General features: G+C 37.8%; 1 long non-coding RNA gene across 1 annotated transcript; it reads right to left on the bottom strand.

The window, feature by feature from the left end:
- Window positions 1-1625: 1625 nt before the first annotated feature.
- LOC116076311 lies at window positions 1626-17501 on the bottom strand. Its single transcript, XR_004112891.1, has 3 exons — window positions 17371-17501; window positions 16483-16621; window positions 1626-1792 (listed from the first exon to the last, which is right to left on the bottom strand). It is a non-coding gene; the product is annotated as an uncharacterized LOC116076311 (long non-coding RNA).
- Between the last annotated feature and the right edge of the window lie 3708 nt (window positions 17502-21209).

Consider the following 21209-nt stretch of genomic DNA (forward strand, 5'->3'; position numbering starts at 1 on the left):
TAAATCAAAAGTGCAAGTACCTTACAAATGACACTTCCTAAAAGGGTAAAGAGAATTGCCTTCTCCATTCTATTGTGTGAGGATACTACTTCAAAGCATCAACTACAAAGTTAGTACTTTGATTCTGGACACCAATGCCTTCAGAACTATGGCAAGCACATTGTCTTTGTCTAGGTACTACTGACATAACTGAGGTGTTTCTTTATAGCAATCAAACTGAACTAATACAACAGCCAGCCACACTCACTTGATCATGATCACCCAGGAAACAGGACTACCAAAGGATGTGGCTTCATGGTGTACAGTTTTAAACAGCTAGGCAACCACATCACAAGAAGGCCCTGTTATCAGACTGGTATTTCAGTTAGAGAGGTTTTCCAATAGAAAACAGAACTATAAAACACTTGCTCTGGTTTTCATCCCATGTGTCCCCTGAGAGCTCTTGTGTTGAAGGCTTGTAGTGTTAAAAAATATGGCAACTTGGTGGCCATAGGATGAGGAGGACTATGATGTCACCAGTGACTTAATCATAAGTGGATGCCCAGCTTCGCAGACTAGCAGGGGTTAGTGTAAACTAGACTTGGAACAAATACGTTGCTGGTAATATGACTTCAAAGGCTGTATTTTGTCCATGGACACTCTCTGTCTCTGTCTTTCTATTTTTGTCTCTGTTTCTTTCTGTCTTTCTGCCTCTGTCCTCTGCCTCTGTCTCTCTGTCTCTTTCCTTTCTCTTCTAAGCAATGAGGTGAGAAGCTTTTCCATTCCTAACCACAATCTAGAAACAGTAGTGCCAAGTGATTCTGGTCTGAAACTTTAGAAACCATGAGCCAAAATATACCTTTCTGCTTTTAAGGTGCTTTCCCCCTTACTGTAGTACTTCCCTACTGTCCCAATATCTCCAACAAAAGATGTTTATTCCACTGGTTCCATAGTCAGTGAGAAAAAATAGTTTTTTAGCATTGTTTCAGCTATTAAAGACATAAGCTCTTCCTGTTGCATCAATATACAGGGATTAATACTTTGTTTTCATTGTGGCATTTATAGTTCCAGCCTTTTACTATTCCACAAATCAGAAGGGGTAAGTGGCCATGATGAAAAGCAATGTTTTACAAATCATTACCCAGACAGAACTACATGCTAATTCAAGCACCCACAGAAACTGGTGCATTGAGACCCCAGTGTTTGCAACCTCTTAGGTTGGAAGAAAACCAACACTAGTAGTGTTGAGACAGGCAGCCCAGAGCCTCTGTAACTCTTCATATGTTTTCCCCTCAGGGGAAAATATTAAATCTAAATACCAGCAAGTCTTTAGCTATCGGTGAAAACCAAAGACCTAGGAACTTTCACTTTCCAAACTTGACAAGACCCCGGCAACTTCCTAGAATTTTAGGGGCAAAACAGAACAATTTGTTTAAATAAAAACTATAGTTGTTTCTCTTGGTGCAATGTTGAAAATATATAAAACAAAATGGGGCAGAAAATTTAATATATTTGAACCATGTTGCAAAAACCCAACTGTATAAGGCCGTTCTAAAAATAACATTCATAAACCTACAATTTTAGCCATAAAGAATAACCAATTGTTAGTTCTTGATTGATAATAAGGAATCAAAGAAATATGTTCACATGGTTGCTTACTTGTGTTTTGATTTTATTGACATTCCTTTACCTATACAAATTCTCAGATAGGCATTATTGCCATGATGAAAAAGTCAAGCTCCAGGAGTGAAGATCTAGCTGAGAAATAGAGTGGCCACTTATCCTGGGTTAGGACCGGGTTTGATGTACAACACTGAAAAAAAAAAAAAAAAAGAAGAGCAAAGTCAAAGCATCTCAGCTCTACACAACTGTTTATAAAGTCTTAGTTACTAACCACAGTACTAGCCAGAAAATACTACCTTTTGTTTATAGAACACATTTCAAAAGTTGATGGTTAGGGGTATATAGTAAATAAAGAAGGGCTGTGGGTGTGAATTCTTTTGTATAGCTGTATCCTGAGAGGTTTTGCCAGCATGTAATGCAGATGCAGATACTCACAGCCAACCATCTGACTGAGCATAGGGTCCCTGATAGAAGAGTTAGGGGAAGAACTGAAGGAGCTGAAGGGGTTTGCAACTCCATAAGAAGATTAACAATATCAAATTACCTGACCACCCAGAGCTTCCATGGATGGACCCATAGCTTCAGCTGCATATGTAGCAGAGGATGGCCTTATATGGCATCAGTTGGAGGGGAGGCCCTAGGTCCTGTGGAGGCTTGATACCCCAGTGAAAATGGATGCTAGAGTAGTGAGGCGGGAATGGGGAGGGTAGGTGGGGGAGCACCCTCATAGAGGGAAAGAGCAGGGGAGATGGGATGGGGGATTTGTGGAGGAGAGACTAGGAAGGGGGGCAACACTTGAAATGTAAATAAATAAAACCAATAAAAAAAGAAAAACTTAACAGAAAACAGAAAAACAAAACAGGTGTGGTGACTCATATCTCTAATGTGAGCTCTCTGGAAGTAGAAGATCAGGATAAAAAAATTCAAGACCACTCAACACTGCATAGTGATTTAATGTCAGCCTGAGTTGTGTGGGACCTTGGTTCAAAAATAATCACAGAGACAGACGGGAACGAGGGAACGATTGATGTCTGAGCACTACGCTTTATGGAGAATTCGGGAAGTGCTTTACTACGAAACAAATCTGGGGAAAGAGTTTAGATCAAGGAGAAGGTGATGGAGAAACCACAGCTTGACTGGGGGTAGGAACTGAACGACCTGAAAAGGGATGATCTGGGATCTAGACCAGGTAAGGCTTTGATGGCCATTGTAAGAAAAATAGAAAAGTCAAACAAAACAAATCTAAAATTGTAAATAGTTATCTAATTAGTTGACCTCATTATTTTCATATATGAAATACATAGCAAAGAGCAAATAAAATTGCTAAAAATCTCCTTAAAATGTTTTGAATACAACTGAACTTCATAACTCTGATGTATAAGGAGTATGTAGAAATATATATATTTGCAGTGGTTTCCAAATGTTGACTTTGGGGTCTTTGTCTTCGGTGACTGGGTCTTCAGCCTCTAAATACCTGTATCTTGATGTTGACTCTCACAGAGCTTTGTAACCTGTCAGTGGGCAGTGTAGGCAGAGCTGCCCACACCTTGTGATTCAGTCATCTTAAACCAAAATTGTGCCACTCCCACACACTATGATTCAAAGACGTTTCTCCCCCACCCTTGCCACAGGGCTGAAAATTACGACATATTTCATTCCCTTGAGTTAAGCCTTGTAGATTGCTGATAATTATTTGAATACCCTTCAAGAGGACAGGCAAAATAACTCATTATCCATTAAAAATCCTCTCCAATCCAATTAGCCAGGAAGTCACCTACCACACACTGTGAAAGCAGAGCACAGGGAAGGTTTGCTAAGAATGTGAAAGATAAAATCATGAACTCGACCTTTTCAAGGAGGTTGTCCTCCGAAGGCATCCCTGAGAGGCTGGGAAATAGAAAGAGGGGACTGAAAAGAAAGGACACTCTTTCACTACCTAAGGTTGACTCCACTCAGAAAGTGACTGCATCAGTCTTGGGTAAAGGATGAGCCCCTGGAGGCAAAGGATCTGGGTTCTTGGGTAAGTGATACCTCATGCTACAAGTCTGGAGAACCAGGCAGAACAACAAATGTGAAATACATTCCTAGGTGGTGAACACAAGGTGTTGTAGCTTTCTGGTTATAGTAAGGAAAAATAGAGATAAGACACATCCATACACATCACTCATCTGGGAGTCAGATCATTTCAGGGTAGCAAGTAGCTCAGTCTCATGAAAGAAGTTCTACTGAAATGTCATTGTCATCCCTGAAATACTCTTCTGATATCCATCCTCATCTTTATCTTTGTGATTATCACTGTGTGCATCACCACCAAAGAACTGAACAGCCATGAAGTGACGAATGGACCTTAACACATGTCTAGGCTCCATCTGGCCCAGGCAGTAATGTTGTTTGTATAAGAAATTTGAGGAAATACCAACAATTGTACAGCAGAAAAGTGAGTCTGAAAGTCCCTTTAGCAGCCACTGCAGGACCGGAGTACAGATAAAATTAAATTTAAGTCTCAAAGAGGTTGAGTCTGCTCTGTCCTCTGATGGCCTAGTTGAAAAAGTTTGTCATAGCCTGTTCCTTTCTTTTCCTTCTTTTTCTTCTTTTTTTATGCTTATTATAATTCACTTAGTAATTAATAAAAATATTTAATGACAGTGCAATTTCTTTATGGTGTTTTTATAGATTTATTCATATAACTTTTAAAAGTTGTTTTCACATTAACTCCTTATCATAAAAATTCAAAAGTAAAATTAAGAGCCATATAAATTCAAAACCCTTTTTCTCTGATAGAATTTTGGACCTGTTTATGTGTTTATCAGAATTGTTATTTCCTGTTTTCAAGACTCATTGCCAGGAGGTAGCAGAAACAGAGAAGATTCTGGGGTTTTCTATGAGACGAGACATACCAGAAGACAGATCTTTCTGATTTTGCTGCCAGGGTAAACTAACAACAAAAGAGGCCATGGAAGGAAAGTTTGATGGGAGCAAGAAAGTGTTTATTTGGAAGTTTCCCCCCTCCCCTTGAAAATCCTTTCAAAAGAGAAAAAAAAAAACAGCAGTATCAACTGTCATCATCATGTGACAGAAGGACACAGGTAGAGATCAGGTCTTGCTCAATAGAAAAACTATAAAGCAGAATCCAGGCAGCCTGAGAGGGAGTGGGGGAAAGGGAGAGGAAGAGATAAGAGGCAAGGGGAGGGGAAAGCAGGAGATGTGGAGAGGGAGAGGAAGAGGGAGAGGGGTAGGGGGAGGGGGGAGGGGAGAGGGAGGGGGAGAGGGAGAGGGAGGGGGAGAGGGAGAGGGAGAGGGAGGAGAGGGAGAGATGCTCTGTTAGGCAGGAGTGCTTCAGTCTGGTGGTCCATGCCTGTGATCCCAGCTATTTAGGAGGCTGAGGCAAGAGAATTGTAAGGCCATCCTTGGCGAAAGTTCAAGCCAAATCGGAGCAACTTGTTGAGACTTTGTCTCCATGCCACAACAAAAGACAAAACAAACAAACAAGAACAGTGTTAGAGCTGTAGAATGCTTGGTTAGCATGCTCCAGAACCTATGTTCAAAACAGTATATGAAAAGTGAGGTGGGAAGGAGAAACTGAAAAGTTTGTGTAGCAAATTGAGTAGAACTGAAAATTGATAGTTTGAAAGATGACGTCAGTGATTCTGTTCCACTGTATCCAAAGAAGGCAGGCTGTGGATGCAGCTCCTGGGAACAGCTTTTGACTCGCCTGTCCAAGGCCCTCCACTCCATTCCCAAGATCGCAGACACCCACAAAACATGCAAACCAACAACAACAACAACAAAGGTGGAGAAGGAAAGAGGAAGACATAAGAGATTGCAAGAGTAAAGAGAATTTTCAACTTTAATGAGATTTTCTAAGAATCATAAGAAATAGAAATATACATCTGAGTGATGCCTATTCTTGTTCACAATCAGAAATAAATGAAACAAATCAGACTAAAATAGGCCAGCGTCTCAAACAAAAACAAAGACTTGCCCTTCCAGAGAGGAGGAATAGTCCTCTATCAACAGAGTACCAGACTAATGGTGAGTTTGGCTTTGAATACAGGAAAGATGGAATAGCCATGCAGGAAAACTATGAAGTTAGCAATGCTGGAAAACTGTGGAGCTGCAATACAGGAAAACTGTGGAGTATCTTGATAAAATTTTGAAGGAAGATTAATATTAGCTGTCTAGATTATCTGCCATTTATATACATGAGTGAAATTTTAAATATTGTTAGGAGTAATGCCTAAAGAGTTAATCCTCCAAAGACACTCTCCCACGCTCTGCCCCAGCACACATGCCAGCCTTTCCCAGCACAAATTTTTAGAGGATGTACTCTCTGATAGATGCCAGAAAGTGAGTCATGGGGGACTACTGCATATGAAATTGAAAGTTACAGTGTCTAAGTAAAACAAATGTACACGTTAAGTCTCTTTACAAACCGATATGTTGTATAGACGTATATTTATCAATGTATATGTCACCTACTTGTTTACTTCTCTTTACAAAAGAATTCAAAACTAGACATAGGCTCAAATAATGGACTTGTGGACAAGTAGAAGTTCATGAGAGTTTAGAGAGAGTTTCAAAATAAATTGAAACATCCTGTAGTTCTGGAAGATGAGATGGGTGCTGTCAGATGAGGAGACTTACAGGAGCAAATAACATGTGCGTGTGTTTCTGACTCATAGCAGAAACTGAGAATAACCTGTAGGTAAAAATAAATTTAGCATGTGTTACATTCACATCCGAAAGAGATTATATGTTCAGTGAACAATATAAATGGAATAAAATTAAAATGATGACAAAAATATACAATAACAAAATAGATCCTTACATAATGATTGCTGGTACAAAATAAAACTATAAAAGAAAAGTCTGGACTTGTTTCAATATTTGAAGCTGCAATATAAATAATAAATATAAATAAATAGGAGCTGCAATATAAATAGAAATAAAGGTATTTCAGAAATGTTTTATGATAAATAAAGATATAAATAAATCGAAGCTGCAATATAAATAAATAGAAGTAAATCTATTTCAGAAAAGAAGCAAAAGGAAGCAGAATTGGCAACTTTAACAACAGAAAAATGAGCCCAGGCAGTGGTGGTGCTCACCTTTAATCCCAGCACTTGGGAGGCAGAGGCAGGCAGATTTCTGAGTTCGAAGCCAGCCTGGTCTACAGAGTGAGTTACAGTACAGCCAGGGCTACACAGAGAAACCCTGTCTCAAGAAAAACAAAAAAACCCAAAAAAACAAAAACCAGAAAAACTAACTTAAAGATGGCTTTAGCATTTGTGAGACAAATGGTAAACTCTGCTTCAATAAATGATCGATGAAGAACACCTGAGACAGGATGAGCTCTGACTTGATACATGCTGTTCAAATCCAGGCACAGAAACCAACATGGTTTGGAATGCAAAGGAAACTTTACAAATAAAGAATATTATAAACATAGACAAGCATGAGTGTCTCTGTACCAGAGTCAGAGTTTATTGAATGAAAACAAACCCAAAAGGCTCGGTGGATTCAATGTCAGCATATTGCAGGCTAAATCCTACTTATTTTGTAAAAGGTGGATGTATATGCTTCTATCTTTTTTTGTCTTCCTCCTTTGAGACTATAGGGCCCTGGCTGGCCTGGAACTCTCAGAGATCCAGCTGCCTCTGCCTCCCTAGTGTTAGAATTAAAAGCTAAATACCCGAACCAATATGTTCTGCTCTTTCTTTCCAATCTTAATTACCAATATTAACTCCTATACCACATAGCATATAGTAAATATAGTCTTACACACATGTACATGGTTTACAGAATGGATTTAAATTAAAGAGGGTTGTTAGCAGAGCATGAAGATCCTTGCACCTACAGATCTCCAGGGAAACCAGGAATGTGAAGGATGCAGGATCGTCTTTCCAATAGGAAAAAACTGTTCTTGCATCGGGCAAGCTGGGAATTGAAAGTAATTGACAGCCTGGTGATCTGGGTTATCTGTTGGGCCAGGCCATGTCAAACTCCTACAAGCAAGGTCAGAGCTTTGCAAATGACCCTTGCATCCAGGGGGTTCCCTCAAGCTTCCACAACCAGGAACAGGGGTGGCTAGTAATGTAAAAATGACTTATAGTCAGAGGTTCCTCCATGCTCCTAAAACAAGGACCAGAGGTGGTTAATAGCCCAAATGACCTGCTATCTCTATGAGCAAAACCAGGCCCTTTGGCCCTTAAGCTACCATGAACAGCCTATCTCTAGAGCCCATCTTTTTGGAAGAAATAACACTACTCTGAGTTTCAATGTAATTACTTTTTTATTGTGCACCAGGGATTGTATTACACTAAGAAACTTTTTTTCCAAATTATACTGGGCTTAAGCACATTGTGAATAAACCACCTGTTATTAGACTCCCTGAAGTCTGATGCAGGTTGAGGAAGTCAATCTGCACCAGGTTTTCATTCTTATCTTTTTGATTGGATCATGTCCTTGTCTGACACCTGCAGGGATCACCTCCAAAGAGGATACATCAGAGTTTCACAAGTAGACTGATTGAAATGTTAATGGGGTCTCTATTGATTGATAGGAATTCAAAGTGACCTCAGGGAAGATGCTGTTGCTTTCCAGCTAGTAGAGTCACAATAGAGAGCAAGACACAGAACTCAGTTCTAAGCAGGATGTATCCTGTTCAGTCCAGACAAGTGGCTAGGTGGCTAGGTGGCTAGGTGGCTAGGTGGCTAGGTGGCTAGGTGACTAGACAGTTGTGCAGGCTTCCACAGCAGGGACCAAGCTAACATGAGATCCAATGAGCAGTTGAGATGTCTCTATTTGTGATACACACATTGGGTCGGATCACTGGGGCTTGGCCATCCTAGTTTTGTGCGTTCATCAAATTGTGGAGTCCAATAGAGGAAAGAAAATACTCCCTTCCCGTGTTTAAGTGCATCAGGAAATGTCATCTTCCTGACATTTTAAAACTGTCATGTGTCCCTCATTGTCAATTCATTCTGATGAACTTATAGGGCGGCACCTTTTCTACTTCCAAAATTAAGTCCTCTACCTCAGTGCAGTCCAGGCAGTGATGATCAGACAGGGGACCTTGCAACTCTACCCAGGGGCGCAGGCTTCCTTCTATCTCAAAATGAAGGCAGAAACTGTTTGTTAAAGGGAACCTTATAGGGCTAAGCACAGCCCGAAGAACTACTGATTTATTTATACATCGTCAAGTAACTTAAAGCAGGGAGTGGCCTGATTTCAACAAACAGACCAATAATATCTGAAACTAACTTCTAGGATGAAAGGAAGGTCACAGTGAAATGAAGTTAATGACACCAGGATTGCTTAATTCCCAAGTATCTGGATATAAAAAGTACACTACTAAGTAAATACTCTTGTGTGAAAGAAGTCCGCACACTTCTTTTATTTATCATAAGACGAATAAAAATATTTAAAACCACATAGCAAAACATGTGAATACAAAGCTCTGCAGAGAGATCCGTATCATTAAGTACATTAACCACAGAAAGAAAGAGTAAAAAGGAAACCATCAGAACAAGCACACATTTCAAAAAGCTAGGTGACGACTGATAGAATACAAGGAAAATCTAGTTAGAATAAGGAAGAAATCAAATCAACTAGAAAAGAATAAAACAAAACAGCAAAATAAGAGCTAATAAATCAAAGAGCACCTAGTCTGTGAAATGACTAGTAGACAGTTTTCAGGTAACTGTTCACAGAAATAGATACAATTCTGAGATACATAAAATCTAGCAGAAAAATAAATGACTTTTATACTATCATGATTTTAAACTATAAAAGGAATACCATTTGTAGCTATGTGAGAGAAAAACTTAAATAAGAATCTAGTAGAAGGGTCGAGAATTTCAGAAATTTTGTATGTAAAAAAATCAAAATTAATTCAGTGTAAAATAGAAATGTAGAAGAGGCCATAACCTGCTAATGAAGTTTGGTGGTGATTAGCATGCATTTCAGCTCTGCAAAGAAAAGCCACAGACCAAATGCGTTTGATTTAAGTTCTTGCAAACTGTAAAGGAACGGGTGCAAAACATAGAAACAGAACGAAGTTTTCTACTTATTTTCTCTAAAGTTAATGCAACTTTGATTTGAAATGGAAAAAAAGGAAGTGCAAGTAAAATTAAATAAGTAAAAGAATTATATGCTTATGTAAATTATGACATGCATGCAAAAATGGAAAAAGTAAAACTCTTTAAAATAATTCATCATAGTCAATAGGAGTTGACTACAGGGATATGATTATTGTTTTATATCAGAAAACTGATTATTTTCTAGATTGGTATAAAATCAATAATCTTACTATTATATAAAGACATTGTGATAAAAGTAAGATCTTGTTATGATTTGTTTTTAAATATAGGAAGCTATGGGGGAAAACTTCTACAGGTCCTAAGAGCTACAGTAACAAAAGCAAGCTATTCAGAAATAAATCGATCTTGTTCTATGACTGAGAAAATTTTAGTGCTTTAAGTGTATGTTAAAACTGGTATAAAACACTACTTACCTTTAAATACATCTTAGTGCCTTTGAACTTCTATGGCAGAATATCATGCAATGGATGGACCAAAATAGCAGATTTTATTTTTTTATTTTTGGACAGTTTTGGTTGTTCAGAAGTCCAAGATCAAAGTGGTGAGAATTTGTATCTAGTAAAGACCCATTTCCTGGATCCCATTTAGTAATTTCTGGGCAGTCCTCCCAAATGCTAGAAGTGTAGCCTTTCTTAAAATATATGAATTCTAGTAGTTGAAAGCCTGACACTTATAATCTAATATCCTACAAAAGACTCTACTTCCAAGAACCATGACAGTGAGGTCAGTTTGTGCTTAGCATTAGGAGCATGCCAGTTTTGAAGAGAAAGAGGAAAACAGAGACTACCAAGACTAGAATGCAATCCAAAGGTACTATGTGTATGTGTATATATATATATATATATATATGTATATATATATATATATATATATTACACACATGGATTAGAGATTCAGAAATAGATACACATATACACATAAAAATGGTCTGTTAGTAGGGTACAGAATTGGGAAAATTAGTTCAATTTATAAAGAATATCTCATGGCTGCAATCCAATTCAAATTGAATTCAACAGAGACAAAATTTGACGTAATTTCAAAGGGAAACTTTTGAACAAGTAAAAGAAGTTGTCAACTAGCAGTGTGAAAAATATATGATGATATGATTTAAAATGAGAGTCAACTTTAATAAATGACTCCTTCCCTGAAGGCTACAAAAGGGTCACCTTTAAATCCTGAAACTCAGTTTTCTAGGAAATATGACAATACATATTTAGGAACTTCTATTGGATATTAGTCAGGAAAGCAAATTTATAGAAAGGCAAATGAGAATGGTTATTAAGCAAATGAAGAGATCCTCACCACTTCTTTGAGAAATGTAGTTAAAGTCAAAGAACAATTAAATTTACTTTGACTAATTGATGGATTTTATGACAGTTCTCAGAATAAGGTAGAAGAGTATGTGAACAGAGATGTTTTGCAGCTCAGACTTATCACTTTAGTGAACAGAAATGGACATGGACTGTGCAATCATAACCACTCCAGAATTGTAAGAAAAACACAGGCATACCATGATGGAAAGGCATCAGGGATTTCAGTGAGATAACTAATTTTGGTGTCAGAGATGGATGCAATCTAACTTCTTATTTCTAAGTCAATGGAAAAGTAAAATGTGGGATATTATGAAACAGCAGAGCATGAATAGAACTAAAAGTGTTGTTAAAGGTAAAACACAAGCTTGTGGTTTTGTGTGTGTGTGTTGTGTCTATAACACAACATAAATATATGCATTTTTCTATCCATACAGCATAATATTGATTTCATATTATATATGTGAGACAAATTTAAGGGCTCTGAAGCTAAAAGCCCTGCAAAGATGAAATAAAATAGCATAACAAAGAGCTATTGAACACTTTGGGATGATGAATTCAACTTTCTATAATGAAGAGCCTTAGGAAAAAAAATCTGTAATAAAATAGTCACTAAAAATGCTTTTTACAGAAATATTAAATACAACAATGGAGATGAAACAAATATTTATAATACAGTTAGCTAAACAATAACAGTTAGGTCTCTATTCTGTGGCCTGTGACTTCCAAGGTCATGGGAGTTTGACTGGACTTATGGTACTGCTATGTATTCTCTTCTATGGAGCTAGCCTCAAATCTAAGCTAAGAATGGTTGGTTGCTACCATATAGTCATGGCACTATTGCACTCATAGACACATCTTGGGTAGGATTTCATAGTAGCTAGTAGAGCTTATCTCTACAGAAGAACATTGATGAACACAAAGCTGAAAAGTACCTTCTGGCATTATGAAAGCTAACCAGTACTCAGGAACTTTTCCAGCACAGATCAAGCATATAACAAAGGTATATGTTGCATTAAGCAATAGGAAGGATCTCATCAGAGTTCTGGTGGGCACCCAAGAGGAATGACAATAATTTGTATTATTTTGTGAGTCTGGTTGTCTTGCCAACAACTGAAAAGGAAGGGTGTGAGACTATTGTCTGATAAACAGTGACTTCTAGGACTGTGCCGCGGACTGGGGTTTCTTACGGGGGTCCCTTGTTCCACGGGACTAGGGATTCTAGCCAGGTGGGCACGGGATTCGGCTTTGACGAACAGACTACACACGAGTGATGTAAGATCTGAGTGTATTTCTTTAAAAATGACATGAGGCTTTTACAATCATTGTAAAAGAGAAATGAAAAATCTGGCAGCTCAACAGTTGAGGTACATCTGAGGCTATCTGAAACATACTGGGTCTAAAGCAGCAGCTATCTCCTCTGAACTGGTGCTGCATCCCCCGGGCCCAAGTGCTCTGGGCCCTGGGGACTGCGAGAGATACATGAATCTGAGTCCTAGCCCATCTAAGTTCTAGTGCTAGTCCTGCATGTGAGTCCAAGTCTTTCTTCCCTCAGTCTTAGTGTTAGACTGAAGTCACATAGGCAAGCGACCCCCACACACCAAGGTGTAGAAAGCCAGGTGTAGATAACTCCTCCTCAGTTCGTTGCTATGGTTACAGACTAGGTGGGCCTAAGTAAGCTCTTCAACTATGTTGCCTTTTTGGGCCAGCAGAGGTTAGCCCCAGGGAACACCTGCTAAGCTAGTTCCTAGGAGTGATTCAGCTGCAAATCTAATATGGCCTGCCTATGTTGACTATGAATGAGGATTTCACCTGATATTGTCCTGGGATATTTCTCTCATTCTGTAAGCTATAATGCCCTACAATGCTGGAGGCTATTAGTTTGAATGGCTTAACATTCTAAGCCAGGGTTTGACTAGGACGTTGGAACATTGGAGAAGGGCAGAAAGCAATGTCCGAATTTTCTCTTGCTAGCTGTAAGAAAATGATATCTTGGTGCGTGGCAGGACTGCTGCCATTATCTAGCCATGTAGGTTATCTTCTTTCCTTCTATCTATCTATCTATCTATCTATCTATCTATCTATCTATCTATCTATCTATACCTTATGTTTTCAATTGGCTTACAAAGAGGTTTCCAGGCTATTTTTCCATAGGTACTTTACATTGGTAATCCTCCTTCCTGACCTCCTCATTTCTCCATCCTCCTACCACTATCTCTGGTTAACCCTTTCTGCATCCAATGCTCTACCTGTCTAGTTTCACATTGTCAATGTTATGCTAAGTCCTGTCCTTTAAACTATCCATAATAATGTCTATCTTTTTAGATTTTTAAAACTGCTCCAAGTTAAACACACACATATAAAAAATCAAAGCTAGGATCCACCTGTGAGAGACAACATGTGACTTTTTTTCTCATTGGGTCTAGGTAATATCAGTAGACAAATCCTTAATCAAAAGGGATTCCCTTAGCAGTTAATGATGATGATGAATGTAGAGATTCATGGTTGCTCAAGGGACGTAGAATAAATAATGGTTGATGGCTAAACCTTAAACAGGACTTTTTTGCCACTCTCGCTATAGTTTAGAATATATCATAGTAGAGAAAGCAACAATTTTCTAGCTAGCCAATAGGAACAAATTTTCCAGGTCAAAACACTGATTTCCCCATATCCCATGACTCAGGTGTAGTATATTCTGCATTAGGCTCTTACTATCAAGTTCTGGAGAATAAACAACAGCAATATGTTTAGGGGTGGGGGCTATGAGCCCTCAATGACAAATAACAGAGAAAAACCCACATCTGGCATTGGGATTTTTATTTGATAGCCTATGATATCTGGAAGAGGCATTTATCTACTCCTCCCCTCCTTATTATCTCTATTTAGACCCCCTTTGTATATGTATATGTATTTTAGGAAGCTTCTACAGTAGTAAGATTTCTGAAAGGTCTTTCATATTAGTTATCCCTTTCCCAGTTCCCTCATATACTCTGCCCTTTCACCTCATTTTCTATTTAGTCTCTTTGAGTTCCATTATTTCTCCCCCTCTCTCTTTTTAATAATACCATGTTCTATCTATTCTCACCTCCCATCTCTGAGACTTTTTACTAGTTTTCTGACTTCTATGACTCAGATTTGAACACATATATCTAAGGAGTCAAATCTAGTTTTTTTTTATATAGATGATGATCAATAGAGATGCCCACAACTGGGCAATGTGTATGGAAGAAGAGACTGTGAGGGGCTTCACTTTAAACAGCACATGTATATATCATACTCATTCCCCCTTTAAGGTTCAGTGATCTTTGGGGAAGAGGTAGAGGAAAGATTGTAAAAGCAAAATGTAGTGGACATCTACAGCAAAGGAGTATTTGCTGTCCATGATAGGTCCATTGAACACATGAATTCATAGTGGCTGTGAATACATCCACAAGGCCTGTACAAGATCTAGCCAGACAAAATTCCAGCATACAAGGGGTGGGGGGCTTATGAAATTCTGCCATTAGTTGATGAGCTATTGGCAATTGGTGGCTCTTGCAAAGGTAGAGAGACTTTACTTCAGTGATATGACTGCTGAGAGACTATCCATGATCAGTTAGACTATCTTACACCCACAAACATACAGTCAGTACTGGGTAGACTCTGGGGGTTTAAAGCAAGACCTTGTGAAATTGGGAGGAAAAGGTGTTTTAAAATGTGGAAATTGAAATAAAGATCAGGAAGATAAGAAGAAGGGCTATGAATTGCTATTTTAGCATATGATACAGCCATTTTAATCATGATCTCACAGCAATTTTTGTTGTACTGGGTCTGCAGAAAGCTGAGCCTGTCATCAGCTGACAGTATAAACTTAGGAGAGACCAGTGAAGCCCTACCCTGTTTATTGAACAATTGTCTATTAGTGGATTCTGGGTAAGAGGTTGTAAACTCAATGGTTATTCCACTAAACTACTAAGTATAGTTCTAAACACTGATAATCAAGATTAAAGTTAGTTAGGCACAAAAATCCATAAGTATGGGAAAGGGACTTGTAGGGAAGATGTCAGAGGAGAGAATGGCATGGATGCCAAGGAGATGAAAAAAGGTAGGTTGGTAGCAAACAATTGTATTGCACACATATAAAAATTTCAAAGAAAATTTGTTGTGAAATTAGCAAAATGACTTTTAAATATTGATAGGCCTATATATAAATTAATAATTTCTGAAGATATTTTTGGTAAGGAAAAGTTTAAAAGGATTTTTAAAAATATAGCAAAAGAAAATATGAGCTAAAACAAAACTATCACATTGAAGTTCGACAAGACAGTACAATAGAAGATAATGAGCCCAAGAGAATACAGAGAGTCAGACCCACTTGTTTACAGACTTAGGAATCCCATAAAATCAGTAAATTGAAAGCAATAATATGAGTACAAAGGATCTGGTGCAGAACTGTGCAGACCCTATGCTTTCTGATTCAGTCTCTGTGAGTTCATAGAAGTCTTGACTTTGATCATGTTGATCTAGAAGGCTTTTTTTTTTTCTTGGAGTCCTCCATCTCCTTTTGCTCTTATACTCTTCCAAATTCCACTTCTATGGGGTCCTCCAAGTACTGGGGGAGGGATTTGATGAAGACATTCAGTTTAAGGCTGAGTTTTTCAAGGTCTCTCATTCTCTGAGTAATATCTGGCTATGGGAACAAGTGTCTCTCTGCATTGGTTCCCATCTATGGAATGTTTTAAATTTAGACTAATCGTAATTTGCATTATGATATTGCTACAAGTATATGGAGGACTGGAGTGAAAAATAGTAGTCTGAATGTGAATCACACCAACTTCATATATTTGAATAATTGATTCCCAGTTGGTGGAACTGTTTTGGAAGGATTAGGAAGTATGGCCTTGTTAGAGAAGGTGTGTTACTAGAAGCCTTCTTGAGATTTCAAAATACTACTATCATTTCTGTTATGTTCTCAGCTTACAGTTTGTAGATTAAAATGTGAGCTTTCAGCTGCAGCTACAGTATCTTGTCTGCTGCTATGCCCTGCCATGATGGTAACTAACACTTATCCTTCTAGATTTGTAAGTCTCAAATAAATCCTCCTTCTATTTCTTACACATTTGTTTGTTTATTTATTTTTCTTTTCATTGAAAATAAAAAAATAAAATAAATAAAAATATGATTTTGGCCTCATAATATATACTAGTCATAATTTCTTCTCTCTTTACTCCTCACAGCTCCTCCCCACCTCCCCTCCCATCTGGATCCACCCCCTTTCTATCTCTTATTGGAAAATAAGCAGGCTTCTAAGAGATAATAATAAAATAAAATGGGATATAATAAATCACAACATAAACTAACACATCAGAGTTGAACAAGATAAACAAAGGAAGGAAAAGTGCCCAAGAGAGACCCACTCATTACTTACTCAGGAATCCCATAAAAAAACTAAACTGAAAGCTGTAATATATAGAGGACATTGTGAACACCTGTGCATATTGCTTCAGTTTCCGTGAGTTCATATGAGTTTAATCAGGTTGATTTAGAAGGTCTTATTTTCTTGGTGTTCTTCATTCCCTCTGGCTTTTACATTCTTACCACCTCCACTTGCATATGGTTTTCTGAGCTCTGAGGGGAGGAATTAGATAGAGACACCTCATAAGAGAAGCTTCCTCCTCCAGCAGACAGGCACAAATGTAGAGACCCACAGCCAAACATTATGTTACAGAAGGTATACAGTACCTTCTGTAACAAAGATACTGGAAATTAGGGTGGAAGCTCTATGTAGGCACCATTTTGACATCTCCATCTTCAATGAGCTATGAAGGTATGGTCTTCAGCAATAGGACCATTGTGTCAGTTTATAGAGAGCAACCTACTGTCTTGGCAACAACCTGGGTTCTTTTAGGATTCTCATGGGGCCTCTCTGACCAATAAGTCAATTAGGTGTAACTCAAGCCCAGTTTTACCCTCTCAAATGTCAATTAATTTTAGCTGTCTCATCCCATATTCTCTCCAACTTCCCTACTCCTTTTTCATACCACTAGATCCTCCCTCCCCAAATGCCTCCCACCCATCTGTAAACATTTATTCTATTTCCCTTCCCTAATGAGATCTACTGGTTTCCTCTACTCTCTTACACCATACCATCTGAGAAAGCCTCATCACTCTCAGAAGAAGAGTGATAACTATAGATAAGGCAAGTATTAGGGGTGAAGTTTTCTTCTTTTCCTATGTCCTCAAACCAGATCAAAATAACTCCCTGACAATTATCTCAGCATTGAATAATAGCTTCAGCAGTGAAAAACAAACAAAATATCATGTCAAAATAACTGGCTTAAAAATAATTTTCAGCCAGCTTTGAGAATACCACATACCTGGCCCAGTTACTATATATATACTTCAGTTCTGGACATCATCAGGATGAGTACAAAATGTGAAGAGAGACTATATTCTATTGTGCAAAGCTCCCCTGCACAGGATATATCAGATTTCAGAGCTGTGACTGAATAAATCTGTATAAAACAAATTTAAAGCACCATTCCAGAATATTAGAAATATTATATTTTAATTATAATTACAAATTATAATTATTTAATTTTTAAAAATATAAATATTAATTTTAGAACACCCCAATATTGTAAAGAATAAAACAACTTAATTTTGGAGCTTTTGTATTCATATTTAATAATATTTAAAATATGTATGAAAATTCTCCAACTAATTTGAAAAATAAACCAAATAGTCCCTTTAAAACTTAGACTTCTAATTCATTCCTTCAGTTCTGGATGTCTCTCCCAGTACTCTCTTCCTCTACCCTGCTAGATGACACACTGTTCCCTTCCCCACCTCCACCTCCATCCACTCCCTTTCACCATCCACCCCAGGATGAATATTCTACTTCCCCTTTTCAGTGAGATTCACACCTTCCTCCCTGCCCCCAGCTCTCCTTATTCCTTACCTTTTTTTGTGGTGTGTGGGTTACAACATAGTTATCATTTACACTGTGGCTAATCTTGATTTATAAGCGACTATATACTGTGTTTGTCTTCCTGGGTCTAGGCTGATCCTCACTCAGGATGATAATTTCCATTTCCATGCATTTGTCTGCAAATTTCATGATGTCATTGTTTTTTAACAACTGAGTAAGACTCCACTGTATAAATAAATGTAGCATGTTTTCTTTTTTCATTCTTCAGTAGAGGAATCTCTAGGTTATTTTAGTTTCTGGCTATTATGAATAAAGCTTCTATGAACATAGTTGTTCAAGTCTCCTTGTGGGATGGTGGAGCATCCTTTAGGTTTATGCCCAAGAGTGGTGTAGCTGGGTCTTGACGTAGATCTGTTCCTAATTTTCTAAAGAATCACCCAATTGATTTCCAAAAGGGCTGTAAAAGTTTGCACTCCCACCAGCAATGGTGGAGTTTTTCCCTTGCTCCTCATCCTTGCTGGCATGAGCTGTTGCTTGTGCTTTTGATCTTAGTCTTAACGGTGTATATAAGATGGAATCAATGAGACATTTTGATTTGCATTTCACTGATGGCTAAGGATGTTTTTTCCCCTTTGTTTCTCAACTATTAGAGATTTCTCTGCTAAGAATTCTCTGCTAGTTTCATTATTTGGCTTATTGATGTCCAGTTTCTTGAGTTCTTTAATTATTTTGGCTATCAAAATATTTGATATTCAAATTCTTCTGTTGGATGTGGGTTGATGAAAATCTTTTATCATTCTGTAGGCTGCTGTTTACCCTTTTAATGGTATCTTTGCCTTAAAGTTTTGTCCTTTTTTTTCAGTTTCTTGAGGTTCCATCAATTAATTGTTGATCTTAGTACCTGAGCTATTGATGTTCTGTTCAAAAAGTTGTCCCCTGTGCCAATGCATTGAAGGCTATCCTACTTTTTCTTCTATTAGACTTAGGGTATCTGATTGTATGTTCTTGTCTTTTATCAACTTGCACTTGAGTTTTGTGCAGAGTGATAGAAATTGTTCTACTCGCATTCTTCTACATGCTGTTATTTAGACCAGTGCCATTTGTTGAAGATGCTGTGTTTTCCTTGTTGTATACTTTTGGCTTTGTCAAAAATCATGTGTCTATAGATGTGTGGGTTTACTTTTCTGTCTTCAGTTCACTTCCACTGATCAATTTATACGTTTTTATGCCAGTACCATGTTTTTTTTTTTAAATCATTATTGCTTTGTAGTACAGCTTGAGGTCTGGAATGGTGATACATTTAGAAGTTTTTTATTGTACATAATTGTTTTTAGTGCCCCTGGGTTTTTGTTTTTCCATGTGAAGTTGAATATTTTTCCTTCAAGGTCTCTTAAGAATTATGTTTGAATTTTAATGGAAATTGCATTGAATCTATAAATTGCTTTTGGTAAGATGGCTATTTCCATTATGTTAATCCTACCGATCCATGAGCATGAGAAATCTTTCAATCTTCTGGTATCTTCTTCAGTTTCTTTCTTCAAAGACTTGAAGTTCTTGTCACACATGATTTGAACTTGCTTGGTTAGAATTATATCATGATATTATTTGGGATTCTTTTTAAAGGGTGTTTCTTCCCTGATTTCTTTCTTAGCCAGTTTATAATTTATATATAAGAAGGCTAACTGATTTTGTTTTTAGTTCATTTTCTATCCAATCACTTCATTAAAGGTGTTTATCGGTAGAATTTTGGGGGTCATTTATGTATCATATCATCTGCAAATAAACAATTTTTGACTTCTTCCTTTCCAATTCATATCCTCTTCATCTTCATTAGTTGTCTTATTGCTCTAGCTAAAATTTCCAGTGCTATAGTGAAGAGATAGGAAGAGTAGACACCCTTGCCTTGTCCCTGATTTTAGTGGATTTGCTTTAGGTTTTTCTCCATTTAATTTGATTGGCTTGCTGTATATTGCCTTTATTACATCTAGACATGTGTCTTGTATTGTTATCTCTCCAAGACGTTTATTATGAATGTATGTTGAAATTTGTCAAAGTCTTTTTCAGCATATATGAGATTATCATGTTTTTTTTTTCTTTCAGTTTGTTTATTTGGTGGATTACACTGATGAGTTTTCGTATGCTGAACTATCCCTGCATCTCTGGGATAAAGTCTACTTGATCATGGTTGACGATCATTTTGATGTGTCTTAGATTCAGTTTGTGAGTATTCTATTGAATAATTTTTAATGGAGTCAATGAGGAAAATTGGTCTGAAATTCTGTTTCCTTGTCGAGCCATTGTGTGGTTCAGGTATCAGAGTGGCCTCTCGTAAAATGAATTTGATAATTTTCCTTCTGTTTCTATTTTGTTTAAGGCTTATTTGTATTAGCTCTTCTTTGAATGTCTGGTAGAATTTTGTATTATAACCATCTGGCCCGAGGAGGACACAACATCTGTCCCAACACCGGGAGTTACTGGGACCACCAGGACCTAGGCACACAGGAACTCTGCCAGCCCAGTGGCTCAGGTTCCTTCTGGACTGTCTGAGCTGGTGCCCTGAGCAGACCTTGGGCACAAACTCTGCAGCCAGTCCCAAAACACCCAGAGGAAGCAGCACTTCCAGGTGCTCTAACAAGCCCAGGATCACAGGTTCCCAGAATCACAGGATCACAGAGACAGCTTGACTCTGAGGAGTTCTGACACAACCAGGATCACAGGAAGGACAGGCTCCAGTCAGATTTAGCAAGGGCACGTAGCACTAGAGATAACCAGATGGAAGGGGGCAAGCATAAGAAAATAAACAACACAAACCAAGGTTACTTGGCATCATCAGAACCCAATTCTCCCACCATGGCAAGTCCTAGACACACCATCACACCAGGAAAGCAAGATTCAGATCTAAAATCACTTATCATGATGATAATACATGACTTTAAGAAAGACATAAATAGCACCCTTAAAGAAATATAGGAGAACACAGGTAAACAGAAGCTTTTAAAGAGGAAACACAAAAATCCCTTAAAGAACTACAGGAAAACAAAATCAAACTGGTGAAGGAAATGAACAAAACCATCCAGGATCTAAAAATGGAAATAGAAACAATAAAGAAATCACAAAGGGAGATAAGCCTGGAGTTAGAAAACCTAGGAAAGAGATCAGGAGTCTAGATGCAAGTATCACCAACAGAATACAAGAGATAGAAGAGAGAATCACAGGACAAAAGACACCATAGAAAACATTGACACAACAGTCAAAGAAAATGCAAAAAGCAAAAAGCTCCTAACC

This window comes from Mastomys coucha, unplaced genomic scaffold, assembly GCF_008632895.1.
Source record: "Mastomys coucha isolate ucsf_1 unplaced genomic scaffold, UCSF_Mcou_1 pScaffold4, whole genome shotgun sequence".
NCBI classification, from domain to species: domain Eukaryota; kingdom Metazoa; phylum Chordata; class Mammalia; order Rodentia; family Muridae; genus Mastomys; species Mastomys coucha.